General features: G+C 41.5%; 1 long non-coding RNA gene across 7 annotated transcripts in view; it reads right to left on the bottom strand.

Moving 5' to 3' along the window:
* Positions 1-7016, bottom strand: part of LOC140911428 (uncharacterized) — a 162416-nt gene extending 155400 nt beyond the window's left edge. For all 7 annotated transcript variants that reach the window (XR_012158944.1, XR_012158945.1, XR_012158947.1 and 4 more), the window contains exons 1-2: positions 6862-7016; positions 320-1243 (exon numbers count right to left, since the gene is read on the bottom strand). This is a non-coding gene — a long non-coding RNA (uncharacterized lncRNA). The remainder of the gene's footprint in view (positions 1-319; positions 1244-6861) is intronic.
* Positions 7017-16326: the final 9310 nt, after the last annotated feature.

Genomic DNA, 16326 nt, shown 5'->3' on the forward strand with positions numbered 1-16326 from the left:
TCCTAGGAAGTAGGCGAAGGGACCGAGCGCAGCCAGGCTATCTGGGAGGGGTATGGGCAGGGAGGGAGGGGGTGCTGCTGCCGACATTCTCAGCCCACCTCCTCCGTTCTCCCCCCTGCCCCAGCGCAGGGAAAGCTCCCGAACCACCCTCACCCACCAAGTGGGTTAGCATCGCCTGGCCGCCTCCAAAGCACATGGGGACCCTGCTGATCGGGACACACCTTGCCCCCAGGGCCTGGGCACTAAGGGGAAAGGCCACCAGAGTCCTGCCAGGTGACAGGCAGTGCCCAGTGGCGGCTGCTGGTGCCCTTGTACTTACCCTAGCGATGCCAGTGTAAATGGTGGCTGGGGCGCTTGCACTCCCACTCTCCCAAGGCTGCCTGCTTGCGAGAGGCTCAGCTCCTGTCTCCTCTCGCCACCCTCTCCTCATGACACACGCACGCCTTCACTCACATAGATTATTGACTTTCCGAGCCAAGCCCTGCTCATTCAGCCTTCGCCAAGAGCGAGGGAGAGGGGAGGAGGGGGGACCAGGATGCTGCCCTCACCGGGCTGCAACGTGACGCGCCCCCTTCGCCAGACATCAACCACCCACCCCTGGACCTGGGGGGGGGGGGAGCCTCGGGGGGAGCCTGATGTGCACGTCAGCTCCGAGCTGACCAAGGGCCGGGGAAATACAAAAGCCTGTCTGCTGGGCCCCCTTCCTGCCTGTTCCACTGATTAAGCATGCAGGCTTCCGAAAGGGTGGGAAGATCCAGGGGAACGGGGCCGCGAGCCACTTTCATCTCCAGCTCGGTTTAACGAGGGAGATCCTGCAACCCCTGCCTCCCTCCACATCCCGGGCAGCAGCAGCACCAGCAGCCGGCGCTTCTCCTGCCTCCTTCCCTCACCTCGGCGCAGCAGCCCCTGCATGTCGGGGATGCTTTCCCTAACGAGGGCAGTTCCTCCAGCCCCATGCAAACGGCCCACTACACAGCTTTAGATTGTGCCCAACACGCTCAGTGACTTTTTCCTCTTGAATTTATTTTAAAGGATTTTTTGGGGGGGAAGGAGGTAACCTCGACACAATGTATGTTCATTCCCTCCCGGGATTTGATCCCACACAAGTGAGTTCAGCAGACAAACTGCTGCACCGTAGTGATAATGCAGAGGTGTCACTCAAGGTCCAGGTGGGTTAGGATTCAGCAAATGATCACCTCGGTTGTTTCAAAAAGCGCTCCTTTCCCAGTCCTTCAAGATGTGTCTTGAGAAAGGAGACAAAACACAACATTAAAAGGTATTTAAAAATGGAAACTGACAGGCGCGGGGTGGGGGTGCTTTAAACAACAAATTAAGACAGATAACATCTGGGAAATCTTGCCAAAGGGCTTTTAGTGCAAAGTGGGCATAGACAGACACTCAAATAATTTTGTGGATTTGGTTAAAAAGCTGTCTGTTTATCAAGCGAGCCCCACCGTCGGTGCTCCGTTAAACACAATCAAAGCAGGCCTCATCATTAATTCGATAGGAGGCTTTATGAATTATAGCTCCCTCGCTCTCTCACCTACACACACACACACACACAAACACACACACACACACACACACCTTTTTGGGGTTGGAGGGTAGAGAAAAAAAGCAGTGGAAACTTTCAGTATTGAAAGACACACTAACTGTCTTCTTGATTTCCTTGGTGAACTGCAGGTGAACTGCTACCTTTTTACAAACGATTCATCTACACAAAAACCTGTTTACCTTTATATTCCACCTAGATGTTACAGTACAGAATACCTAAACAACCCGCTTGGAAAACAAACCCCATACATTTCTAATTGTTACATTTACCACAGTTTGTTAACAATTTACACAAAAGTGATTCCATCAGACAAAATCTCCTTTCCTCTATAATGCAAATTATGGCACAATATGATTTGGCAAATAACTGATGGGTGTGCATACACATCTGCAAGATTGTGGTTCGTGCCGAGTTATGTAAGTGGTATGTGTCTGCACAGAGTGGGGGATTGCAAACATTAAAGTACAAAGACTTTGACGCTATGTTTTAAGATGAATTTACCTGGCATCTTCTATTTCAAAATAACCGAGTTAAATTAAAGAGCGATTGTATCAATGATCGTGAACTAAAATGGATAAACAGGAAGTTAGTTTTATTTTAAAACTAGACTGGTTATATCAAAATAAAAGTGACGTTTGCTTGATGTAGAAGGAAAACGAAATTAAATAATTGTGAAATAAATAATTTAACCCTCTATATAATGTTATAAACCTAGGACAATCTTTATTTCCCCCCCCCCCCAGATTTTGGCATTATGCGAAGTGCATAACGTAATGAGTATAAATATCTGCATATAACTATGTATAAAGTTATTTTAATATTTAAATTATATCATAATAAAATTACCTGAACTACATATTTTTAATTAAAATGGTTATCTAATCCTTTCCTCATAATTTAACTAATTGTCTTTCCCCTCAAATCCTAAAATTTGCTTTAATTAAGTTTTAAAGCTGAACTCGCTTAACCCCCCTCCTCCCACCAAAAAAAAAAAAAAAAAAAATCCACACAGAAATGCTAATATGTTGCAAACTGCTGGATAACGAGTGTCTGAATATTGTTTTATAACATGCCATAATCCGAAACATGTAACATTTCGACAGATTATCTTTCAAACTCCGGGAATTAGCAGAGTAATTTTTCCTTACATGTTCCATAAAAATGCCCAATGACTACATTAACTTTACTTTGGACCATCAGTTGCCCGGTGTATATTTCTTGCTGAGGTAGTTCACATTCAGGTTTATTCTTCTCCAAAGCAGTACCTATATATACAGTAACGACATCATACTTTTCAATGTATGCCTATATTGTTTTCAGCATTCAAAAACAGCTAATCTGTTTCTGGGCATGTCAACTGCAGCGACGAGAGAAATGAGTTGCTGTCGATCTTTAAGAATTCACGAGACAAAAAGGTGGAGAAAAATAATCAGATTGGTCCTACTGCCATTGAAGTCATTGGGAGATTTTCCATTTAAAATAATTAAATGGGAGCAGGATTGGGCCCACTTGCTTTGATTCTGTCTAAAATAGTTTGTCTTCTGGTTGAAAAACGGTAGTTCTAAAGCCAGTTTATGATTACAATTGGAGACTTGATTCTAAAAAGGAAATGTAAGTGAATGTAAATGACTTCCTAGTGTTTGCAAACGAGATTTAAGACAAAAAAAATGTTTAATTTTACATGATTTATTAAACCCCGTTTTTTTTCTGTCCATTAATAGTATTGGGTTTTTTGTCCATTAATAATATTATTCACTATTTTATTAAGTATAATGAATCTTATCAAGTGGAATGAGATTTACCATGAGGTTTCTTTGAAGCTGTTTTGATGGAGACAGAGACAGTCCAACCAGTTTTAAAGTTCTGCTTTATTTCTGAAATTATTTAAAATTGTGTTCTCTCTTATCTATTACTACTTTGGCTACTGAAAGCTTTACTCTGCTCTTAGTACGTTTGCATTTGTGCTTGCAGTTGGCGATGCTCTCTATGGACAATACAGTCTCGATGTGCAGTCAACAAAAATACCATAGCAAAAATCCTATTGCTTAGTAAGTACTGGTCATATCATGTCATCGATTTTTAAGCAGAACTCTCCTGTGAAGTCGTCGGAGACTTCATCTTTAAAAAGATGACACTATATTATTCCGATCTGCATAAGAGTAAATCGATTAAACAAAAATAAGTTAGAAAAGTAAAATATATTATTTTCGTCTATGGTAGCTTAACACAATTAAAAATAGAGCTCCGTCCTTCAATTTCTGCTGATGCAAAACTTCTATTAACTTCAATTGACGTTGTCCCTGAGAAAGGAATGCCAGATCGAGTCCCTTAATTGTACAGTAGCTATAATCAGGACATGTATGGAGTAGCTGAGGATATTTATCTCATATATATATATATATATATATGTTAATGCCACTTCGTGTCGTGATAAAATATATATGTTAATTAATTAATACAATGAGAATTTCTGAAAATTCCTTGGTTGTAGGTGTTCGACTTTTTAAGATTTGCACATGTGGGTCCAGTTCTGCGCCAACTGAAGTCAAAGGCAAAATTCCTATTGAATTCAATGGCCACAAGAAGGGCCTTTAAATTGTATTTGGTTTACCTCCCAAAAGTTTTGAGTCCTTTTCTGTGTCTGAGGTATACCTGCTAATCAAGGTGTGCTTTATAACATTCAGAATGGGAAAATGAGAAAGGGCCTTATGACACATTAAGATTCTCTACATAAAGAAATAAAGGCGACCAGATAAACCAAATACCGCGTTTGAACAAATTAAAAAGAGAACATTACACTGCAAAATAGAAAAGTACCAAACTGATCGTTCTAATCCGAAATGTTAGAAGAAATCAAACCAAAATCTGAGCTTTATAATTAATATATTTTATTTGATATCGTTGCGATTGCTAGATGCACGTGAACAGCTAAATAAAATAGACTTCAGTTGGAATTTTTTTGGTGGTGGCACTTTCCAGATATATTCTGGGAAGGAGAGTTTTCCCCCATGGGAAAGAAATGACAAACGTTATTTCCCAAAGACTTTCCTGTGGGTTTTGTGCAAAATGCACATCCACAAAGGTATCTGATATTGCATAAAACAATTGCTCTCCAATGTGCTTAGTGCCTTTAAGATCCATTGAAGTTGATATTGAGGGCGGCTAGAGTCTGGCAGGAAGTGCTCAGCAACTTGGGAGATCGAGACCAGCAACCCACTTTTATATGTGTGTGTGTATATATAGATAGATAGATAGATACACACACATATATAATGCTAAGCGTCTAGCATCTTATTTAAAGGTGCAAAGCTGGAATGAGCAAGCATTCTGGGCACGTGTCTTGCAAGAACTCCTGCCAGGGGAGCCATTCCTTCGTGCACCTGGGTCTTCTCTTGAGATGAGCTGCATCAGAAGTGAAGAAATAGGAGCTGTCCTCCATCTAGTCCAAGAAAGGGTCCTTTCTCTTGTACAGACGTTCCCAAGCAACTCTGCACTTAATCATTTTCCAACAAAAGATACCTGCTGGAAATCAGGCACATTCCCATAAAAAGGGGGTAGGGTGGAAGTGGGCGGGGAGGGGGGGGGAGAGAAAGTTCTCTTGAATTCCGTCTGATAAGAGCCTGTCTCTGCCAAATCTATGACACAATGCTATTCACAACAGACACCTGTGCAACAAAGCTATAATGTACCTGGGTCAGATTTTAATTAGCTAGTTCTGCGGGATAAATCTTCAGAAAAAGAAGAATGAACATTTAAACAAGTTGCGTGCGTGCAGTATATATTTGTATAAATGATATATGGATACATACACATACTGTACATAGCATATAGACATTTAAAATCTCTCTCTGTGTATATATCTACAGCTAGATAGTAATGTGGCAGATTTAGGTTTCACTTCGAAAACTTCACCACAAAGTGCCATTGAAGAATCAAGGATCACGGTCAGAAAACAAAAATGAGCATTTTTTACTGTGGGCTATGCTGCTTTTTGATTCTGACATCCGAGTGTCTCTTCCCCTTTATAAAGGTCCCTGTGACCCGGAGATCAGTCTAAGTCACTCTCCTTCTTTTGGACAGAGCTAAACAATTATCCGCTAAAACATGGACCCTAACCCTATGACAACTTCCCACTTAATCTCCAGTAAATGCTTCCCACCAGATAAACCAGGGACAAAAGGAAACAGACCCAAGTCATCAACACTTTTTTTCAAAAACTAAAATGCAGGGAAAGACAGATTTATCCCTGTCTTCTAGGAGAGGAATACAAAGCTAAAGAAAAAAACAATTAATATGCCTAGCATTTTGTTAAGCAGGTTTGGTAACACGGAAAATAAATATGGTAAATTAAATACATTTGTTAAATACAAACGACATAGGTCCCTTTAAAAAAGTCTAAATGTTTTTTTTAAAATATCAAGCAGTAAGAAGTGAACACTTCAAGGTCATATCATGCTCAATCCAAGAGGATTACTGTATATTCTCTAAGAAAAACGCAATGGCCCAAACTTTATACGTCGTATGTAATCTGTGAATTTACTCCACTTTATTATTGTTGCTGAAATTTGTTTCCTTCAGAAATATTTATTGTCCCTAGAGAGGTAATCAAACTCAATAATACGTGTTAAATAAACTTGTCTGTATCAAGCAAGCTAGATCACTGGAATTTTTATTCCAATCTATGACTCAATTTACCTCCCGACCTCCCATACGTTCCCCCGGAGACCAGCAGTTGGTCTTGTTTCAAACGAACGTGGAAAATGCTTTTGGACATTCTCCTTACTTGCTTTTGGAAACATAGGTATCAAACGAAATACAGATATTTAAAGACCTTTCGGGGATTCAGAAACAAGGCACGCGACAGAACATAAAAATAAAATAAAAGTATACACCTATTGCTCCAGTAAGTATTATCACACACTTTTGCCTGGCCCTTTTTAATTATTTTACAGTAGGAATTAGAAATCTGTTCATTTTAGTGTGGTAAATCCCCGGCCGTTTGTTGCATTGATTTCACCCATCGAATTGAAAGCCAACATTAAAACCTTTCATCGTTTCATTCTCTAATAAATGTTCCCCTTTTAGGTTGATTTCTGTTTCTTTTCAACACCTAGACGAGCAAATTCCTAGCACCTTTTCTTAACTGAGGCTGGGAGCACCATTGAATCTGTGTGCTGGCCAGCAGCCTCAGAGAGACAGAGGAGGGGAGTGAAAACGCCAGTGATCCTGCACAGGGAGAAGAGATTTATTTCACAGCAACTTAGCAAGCAAACAAGACAAAAAGTTAAAGAGTGATGGCACTATACCTTGCCCTCGGTCACTCAGACGTGCGCTTCCCATTTTGTACATGATGAAGAGTTTTGGTAGGTGCTTTTTATATGTGGTTTGGTTTGTCTATAAAAGCTCTGCTCCTGTACTGTACAGAGAAACGCCCGTTGATGGACTACAGTGTTAATTAACGCAGTGCTAATTTGAGTAAGAGGAAATGGAGGTGGAACTAGGTGCAGCTAGACTGCGATGGGCCAGTGACCTCTAGTGGAGAATCAAGGACATACAGTTCGGATGAACTGTCACAGGAGATTTTGAGTAAATTTCCTTAAAGCATCTTCCCCTTCCACTTCAACAGTTTATTTGGGGTAGAAGGGTCTGTGCGGTTCTCCAGTTAGGAAAAATAAACTGTGTAAAGCACCAGAGCGGAAGATGTGATTTAGCCCAAGTGGCTTAATCTAGCTGCACTGCCAGTTTAAAAAAAAATAACAACCGTCAACATTTCTGACTGACTGACTTTTTCGGGGGCGCAAGGAGGATTTGGAACATTTGGGGGACATGCTCAAGACATTTGAGGTCACTGTTAACACAACCAAGGGTCATGCTGCAGCATCAGAAGCTACCTCCCCAAATATCACCCTAGGGGAAACAAACAAACAAAAATGTCAGTCAGCAAATAGAGATTAGCAGGCAGGACTTTATTGTAAAGAGCATACTTGACTAAACAAATAAAATGCACGGAAAATATTACTTGTGTAAATAACAAAAGTGACTATCAAACATAACCCCCCTTCCTCCCCCAAGTTGAAACGATTAGGGTTATTAAAAAGTTAGAAAAATATTTGAATGGGAAATTATTTTAACCACCAGATAGTTACAGAGCATGTTGATTATAAATGGCTTTGAGGTACCTTGAATATGAAAGGAGTTTATGGATGCAACCACTTTGTAGCATATTTAGAGCTTGAGCATACATGTTGAGAGTGTGTCTGCAACATGAAACACCTCGTGTGTTAAACATAACCAAGTATTTAATTCTTTATTTTCGTTGATCCCAGTAACAACCAGAATAAAACTTTGAAAATCGGATAGAATCAGTTAAAATCATTCTAAAAAGGCAATTAGAACAAACTCATGGTTGTGGCTTTTTGGAAATGCCTAATGTAGCATTCTGGTTTAGTTTAGTTTATTTACATTTCATAGCAAATAATGTATCAGGAAATGACAGCTGGGGGGAAAAAAGACAATTCACAATTAATATTTTTAAGGTAATCTTTACAACTACCTTTACTGTAATCAGCCCTTTTTGGGTATGACCCTTTGTGCCTTTATCCCACATCTTGCAATCTGGATCTTTGCACTTTTCTTTTCGCTGTAGGCAATAGTTTTAAGATTCATAAGAAAGACAGAAAGAAGGAAAATACATAAAATACCACGCAGTGCAGTGGAAAATTAAACCCAGTGTAAAGTGAATAGTAAAAGTAAGCACCAGGGCAATTTCTCAGTATTCATTCTCTGCAAAAATCTTAAAATCAAAATCAGTCTTAAAACGTGAATATAAAAGCGCCGTTCTGTTAGTAAATTATTAGCTAATCCTAATGCAGAAAAAAAGGAGAGATTTCTGCCGAGGCATGAGAAGGGACTCATGTATGTACACTTACTACTAGATATGGAATTACTTAAAAGTCTTGTAATGTCTTGACTTAGAAAACTCTGCTCTGGAAAACAGACGACGAGTAGTGCAGGAACTCAAATTAATCAGGTAGAGAAAGGGAACATGGTATAGGAGAAAACTTGCAAACCACACCAGTAAGGACGGAAGGTGTCCGATCGCTTCGGAGGGCGGAACACATTTCGGAAACTTAAAAAGTGAAACAAATGTACTGTATGAAGAAGATGGGACAAAAGCCCCAAACTTCGGTTAGCTTAGCTGCCTGGAAAAATATTGAGACAACAGAAATAGCTGACACAAAAGTGACTACAGATCTCGAATAAAAGTGGGGAATGTATGGGGAAAGTTAGAGAAACGAAAGCATTTATTCAATTTCAGCATTAAAAAAAAATCACAAAGAGGTCTTACTGCAATTAACCAAGTAAAACTGTTGAGATAATGGCATGGGTTCATAAAGAAAAGGATGAATAGAGGATGCGGGGAGGGAAGAGGAAGCCATCACTAGAAACCTTAAAATCTCTCAGCTAGGAGAAAAGAAGAGCTTCCCCATATTGTATTGATTTTTATCTTCTGTTTAACCCAGCAAGGGTTTATACGAGTCATGGCAGAAAATTGCCCTCCAGGTTCAATAATTAAACAGAGGCAGGGTCGTTTTGGTCCAGGTTAGAGATTAGGGGCTATTATTAATATACAGTGTAATGAAAAGACTGATCGAAATACCCAAGCAGTTAGTGTGTGATCCAAAATACACCTTTTGAAAAAGTAAGGATAGTAGCTACACAGGTTTGATAGATTTTCTATACTGTGACAGACAAGAACTGGTTTTTGCTCTTAAATAAAGGAACCAATATCTGACAAACAAAAAGAAAGAAAGAAAAACACCCTCTGTAAAACAAGGAGACAAAATATATTAACTCCGCCCATACTCTGGATGTTCACCACCAAAGTGGGGAAAGAGCCATATAGTTAGGTATCTTTCCCACATTAGTGAAGTCTGGAAGTACCACAAGGAAAAAGAACTGGTTTTGCCCCACAGATGTAACAATTCTAGACTTGTTGGGACGTGCACGCCAGCAGTGAACAGTGTGGGTTTTGAATCCTTATTTTTCTGACTCTGTAGAGAATTTTCTGAACAACATTTTCTTTCCCATTTAAAGGCAAATGGCGTTGGGATTGATAAGAACCGCTGACACATGAATCTTTTACCTGCACTAAATGAGAGCAGGCGGATAGATCAGAGATTCTTTAAAACATGCAAATAGTGGGAGGTTAAAGCCTAATAATAATCTGTGACCTAGAATTAAAGATTTTACTAGTCATCACCCTCTAAATCTATCTATCGACAGTCCATCATCCATGTTTTATTTACCAGAGAAACACCTGTCAGGTTATCACGGGGAAATCCACATGTTTTAACCAACAGCTTCAGTACAATGAATTTAGGACTGAATTATTTGCAATTTTCTTCCTTTCCAAAATTACTTGCACTCTGTGCAGAGATTGCAGGAGAGCCAGTCAGCTGAAGGGTTTTCAGAATATATATCCCCTGACATAAGCATCCACTTCTCTAGAACTTCATGCTATGTCTCTGGTTACTTTCCTAGCAAAGGACAATATTATGACACACACATCAAGTGTTTGAAGCCGATTTCTGAGCATTAAGATCCCCTCTCGCTTTTCCCTTCCATAAAAGATCTCGCTATTATGGTGCCAGTACGTGAGATGAAGGAAAGGGCACATTCCGCATGAAAGAGTGAAATGCATTTGAAGAGTTCATGGGCTAACATTGAAAGAATTGCTAAAGCACCACCCTCACCATCATCATTATCCCTGCCTTGATATTCATTCTCTGGAGAAAGTTCAAAGGCAAAAAAACAAATTTCTAACCCACTTTAAAGTCACAGGTTTCCATGTGCTTGCAGGATAGTTTAGATCTATGGAGTTGTATTTAGCAAGGTTCTTTCTAGTCTTCTTCAACAGTGGATCAAAGGGAATGATAGGACTGAACTGATCCTAAACTGGTTGCTCAGTTGTTATATGACCCAGTGGAAAAAGTTTAATTTCAGAGAGAAATAGGTGTCCCATGCCATGAAATACTATAATATCTCTTCACTTACAAGAGATTTCCATTCATTTGTATTTTCTCATACATTCTCATGCAGTCTGGAACAGCTACATACAGTGATGGCTATTTCTTATGTGCTAATAGCTTGTATTGAGTTTTTTCTTATTATTTCTTTTAGAAAACTACGTCTGAGTCCGATGGATCGTTTGGTTTGTGGAATCAAAGTCCACCTAAGAGTGGCACAAGCCACTGGATATCCCTGAATGCTGGATTTTGTACCTAGATCACTGATTTAGCCCAAAACCGTGTAAAAACTCACTATTGTGTAAAATCTATACAGCTGAGCAGACTCACGTATCTTGTTTATTTAAGCAGGGGAATGATTAAATTAGCTCTAGATGCACTAATTTCAGACAAAAGCATATACCAGTGTATAAGACTAAAAGTTCCCAAATTTAATCAAATCACAACCCCTCTTCAAAATCTTCCGTTACAAATGTATTAGACAAACATATCTGCCTTTTAGCAGACAGACGTTTCCTGGCACAGCTATGGTTCTGAGCGGATGCTGCTGCTAAAACATTGCTAAAATAACCCCAAACCAGTGGTGCTCCCGCTTGTGTGCTAGGCACCAGAGATCAGAATTGAGTCCTCAGTGTTGCGACATCATTGAAAAACTCAAACAAGGGTGAGATCTTAAAGGAGGAGGCTATTCTCTGTGCACAGATATTTTGGTAACTAGTAATAATCAGTAAATAATAATAAAATCTATGAAATAGCTTAGTGCAACATACTTAGGCTTAATTAAATAACCCGTCTGTCTGTTTAACCCAGAATTTTCCGATTTTTTTTCCCTTATGGACCTCATTTTATAAGAGACATTGTCTTGTGGATCAACTCCTTTCCTAATTTCAATTGTTCAGATCACCTCCCCTCCCATTCATGACTGGGGCAACTATAATTTCTTAAAGGGGGAAGTCGTATTAGGAAAGTATCGAAGGTCGTTTTCACCATCTTTTCCTGCCATTTGGCAGATGGAAAGGAGAAGGAGAGTTCCATCTCATTACCAGCCAGCTCTCTGCAGAACGCCAGTAAATTGTTCTATGGATCAGGATAAGAGTTGCTGGTCTAATTTCCAAATATGTGGTTTCTATAGCACACGTAGTATCTTAGAGCTTTCTTGTCCCCCCAGTTTCTAAACAGGACTCCCCGTCACAGACAATGGGGAGTTGTGATTAAAATTGGACGGCAGGTTATAGCCCATACTGTTTACAAATTGCTTCTCTGGAATGGGGTTCTTTAACCACAAGAAGTTCAGAGGTGAATTGATTGACACGCACACAAGCAAGTGCCCTCTATTTCTGCTTCCTATTAGCCTGCACAGTTATGGGAGATCTTCCCCCACATCTCTGCCCTGCCCTCTATTTTTATCAAAAAAGAAAAACTAATTCCATCCGAGACCGGGACTCAGAATATATTAATGAATGGAGATTATCTATACAACAGGGAACAGACGTCTGTCAATTATAGGGCTCTCCTCTGGTTTCTCCCCAGATTGTACCAATCTTTTCCCTTTTACAAGACTACATTGCCACTGAGAGTAAACTTCGAGTTTGTGGCATTAGCAGAAAACTGCAAAGCCCTCTTTAGCCCTAGCCTGATTATAAACTGCCCCTAATTCAAAGTCAGCTTGTCTTAATTTTACACTGGTAAAATACACAAATCCTCAATCTGAATCCACCCTTGTTTCTTGCTGTCATTGTTTGCCCTGTTGGAGGAGTTGGTCCCACGGTAACAGAGAGACAAGGTGTGGGATGTGGTATCTTTTAGTGGCCCAGCTTGTGTTGAGTAGAGAGACAAGCTTTCCAGCTATATAGAGCTCTTCTTCAGGTCTGGGAAAGGTACTCATCCCTCCTGCACTTCTCCTTTTCCCTCCTCCTGGCACTGTTGGGTCTGGAGCTGGATGGAGGGTTTTAGTTTGTTCATTTGTTTGTTTTCCAGAAAAATTTAACAAACATGATTTTGTTTGTTCATTTTCATCGTTTTCAGCAGGAAAAGTTGCCTTTTAATTGAAAATCTGAAAACCAATTTTTTCAGGCTTTCAGCAACTGAAAACCATTTTTTGTCAGACATCCCTCCAGCCTTCCTCCCCAAATCCAGCCCTAGATGATGGGTGGTTTCATCTGAACATTTTGGGGTTTTGTTTCTCTCTTTCTCTGGGAAAGCAGACACTTTCCATAAACACCTTTGTTTAGTTAAAAACCCATTTAAAATTTTTTTTGAAGGAGAATTTTTGACTGGCCTTATTTGCCTCTCCATCCACTCAACTTGGAGTGGCTTTTCTCATTCTCCCCCTTCTCCTCTTTAAGATCCCTTTTCTGCAGAATCTAAGCTTTCATTTTTTTTTAAAGTATGTTTCTAGCCCTCCTGTTGGCGAAGTTAATATTCCAAATGCCAAAGGGAGATACTGATGCAGTGTCGTCTTCCAGAATCTGCAGTCAGCCTCACAAAGTGACTGAGCAGTGTGAACTCCCCTCTTCCATTCATCTCTGTTTTTACTTGTCAGCACTCATTATTTCATTGCCGATCATTTTATCAGCTGGACTAGGAGAAGGGAACGAAGCACACAGAGTGAACGGGGACTTGGGGCAGGGAAAGAAACAGAGTGGAAAGAAAAGAGGAGAGACACAGAGATGGGGAATGGGAAGAGAAAGAAGGGCCACAATAATGGTGGTTCTAAAGATGAAAATATTTCCCACTGAACTAGTGTAATAGAATCATAGAATCATAGAATCATAGAATATCAGGGTTGGAAGGGACCCCAGAAGGTCATCTAGTCCAACCCCCTGCTCAAAGCAGGACCAATTCCCAGTTAAATCATCCCAGCCAGGGCTTTGTCAAGCCTGACCTTAAAAACCTCTAAGGAAGGAGATTCTACCACCTCCCTAGGTAACGCATTCCAGTGTTTCACCACCCTCTTAGTGAAAAAGTTTTTCCTAATATCCAATCTAAACCTCCCCCACTGCAACTTGAGACCATTACTCCTCGTTCTGTCATCTGCTACCATTGAGAACAGTCTAGAGCCATCCTCTTTGGAACCCGCTTTCAGGTAGTTGAAAGCAGCTATCAAATCCCCCCTCATTCTTCTCTTCTGCAGGCTAAACAATCCCAGCTCCCTCAGCCTCTCCTCATAACTCATGTGTTCCAGTCCCCTAATCATTTTTGTTGCCCTTCGCTGGACTCTCTCCAATTTATCCACATCCTTCTTGAAGTGTGGGGCCCAAAACTGGACACAGTACTCCAGATGAGGCCTCACCAATGTCGAATAGAGGGGAACGATCACGTCCCTCGATCTGCTCGCTATGCCCCTACTTATACATCCCAAAATGCCATTGGCCTTCTTGGCAACAAGGGCACACTGCTGACTCATATCCAGCTTCTCGTCCACTGTCACCCCTAGGTCCTTTTCTGCAGAACTGCTGCCTAGCCATTCGGTCCCTAGTCTGTAGCTGTGCATTGGGTTCTTCCGTCCTAAGTGCAGGACCCTGCACTTATCCTTATTGAACCTCATCAGATTCCTTTTGGCCCAATCTTCCAATTGGTCTAGGTCCTTCTGTATCCTATCCCTCCCCTCCAGCGTATCTACCACTCCTCCCAGTTTAGTATCATCCGCAAATTTGCTGAGAGTGCAATCCACACCATCCTCCAGATCATTTATGAAGATATTGAATAAAACCGGCCCCAGGACCGACCCTTGGGGCACTCCACTTGATACCGGCTGCCAACTAGACATGGAGCCATTGATCACTACCCGTTGAGCCCGACAATTTAGCCAGCTTTCTACCCACCTTATAGTGCATTCATCCAGCCCATACTTCCTTAACTTGCTGACAAGAATACTATGGGAGACCGTGTCAAAAGCTTTGCTAAAGTCAAGAAACAATACATCCACTGCTTTCCCTTCATCCACAGAACCAGTAATCTCATCATAAAAGGCGATTAGATTAGTCAAGCATGACCTTCCCTTGGTGAATCCATGCTGGCTGTTCCTGATCACTTTCCTCTCATGCAAGTGCTTCAGGATTGATTCTTTGAGGACCTGCTCCATGATTTTTCCAGGGACTGAGGTGAGGCTGACTGGCCTGTAGTTCCCAAGATCTTCCTTCTTCCCTTTTTTAAAGATTGGCACTACATTAGCCTTTTTCCAGTCATCCGGGACTTCCCCGGTTCGCCACGAGTTTTCAAAGATAATGGCCAGTGGCTCTGCAATCACAGCCGCCAATTCCTTCAGCACTCTCGGATGCAACTCGTCCGGCCCCATGGACTTGTGCACGTCCAGCTTTTCTAAATAGTCCCTAACCGCCTCTATCTCCACAGAGGGCTGGCCATCTCTTCCGCATTTTGTGATGCCCAGCGCAGCAGTCTGGGAGCTGACCTTGTTAGTGAAAACAGAGGCAAAAAAAGCATTGAGTACATTAGCTTTTTCCACATCCTCTGTCACTAGGTTGCCTCCCTCATTCAGTAAGGGGCCCACACATTCCTTGGCTTTCTTCTTGTTGCCAACATACCTGAAGAAACCCTTCTTGTTACTCTTGACATCTCTGGCTAGCTGCAGCTCCAGGTGCGATTTGGCCCTCCTGATAACATTCCTACATGCCCGATCATAGGATCATCTGCCTCCAGATTACCCTCTTGTGACCAAGGGTGCCTCTGCCATGCCATGCCTCTGTTTTGCCCTTCTTCAGGGCTTCTTAAACAAACTCCAGTCTTTCTTATCCACTCACAGCCCTTCTTGGGGTCTGGTTTTATTAACACAAAGTTCCAAACACAAACACATTTCTACCTCGTCTCAGCTGACACAGCCCCTCCTCACTGAACTACTGTGCACTCCTGCTCTCTAAGCAGCTACAGAAGATGCAAGGGCTGGCCTACCTTTTCCCAAAGGAAAAACAAACCTTTTAGCTGGGTCTTCTTACCCATCCCCAGCTCCCTTCCTCAGGGACCACTGCCGAAGACCCTCTGTCCCTGCAGCTTCACTCTGTACTTCCCTTTCTAGCTCTGTCTCATCAAGCTACCCTCTCATCCTTCATAGCCCAGGAACAGCTCCATACATGCCCCCCCCCCCTTAATTGGCTCATCTGAGAGCACCTGCTCTGGCACAGCAGCTCTTTAACATGGGCTGCGTACAGGCTGGTACCAGCTTCTTACTGGTACGCCGTACCGGTCCGTACCTGCCCACTCTCACCCCTGATTAACTCCTATGCTGGACAATGGCTGGTGATGTCTGTTCAGCACCCACCTGGGTGTTGGTTACCACTTCCCTTGTCATAGTCTCTGAAGAGCTAGTATCTAGGCGCTTCCCAAACCCACAGCGTATTTTAGTGAAAACCATACACCACAATTCTTATAATTTTATATGCATTAATTACACACATATTTACATGGAATGATGGGTTTCAGCGGATCGTAACCTTTCCCCTGATACCTCACATGGCATGCTTTATATCCAATATCACAATTATATGTAAATGAGGAATATGGGGCTTACAGGGTGCTCCACTAAGGTACAATGTCAGAAACTCCCCAACTACTGTGTATCAGTGCAATACTGTAATTGTCATGTGCATAATTATATCAACATCGTAACAGCTTCACATTCTGACCTGGAGCAGATGTAGTAGGGTCAATGCCCCTTCTGAGTGCTGTGTGACCTACTGGTTTAGGGCTTCATCCCATCTCATTAAGGTCAATGACAAGACTTCCATT

The sequence above is a fragment of the Lepidochelys kempii genome, chromosome 5, assembly GCF_965140265.1.
Source record: "Lepidochelys kempii isolate rLepKem1 chromosome 5, rLepKem1.hap2, whole genome shotgun sequence".
NCBI lineage: Eukaryota > Metazoa > Chordata > Testudines > Cheloniidae > Lepidochelys > Lepidochelys kempii.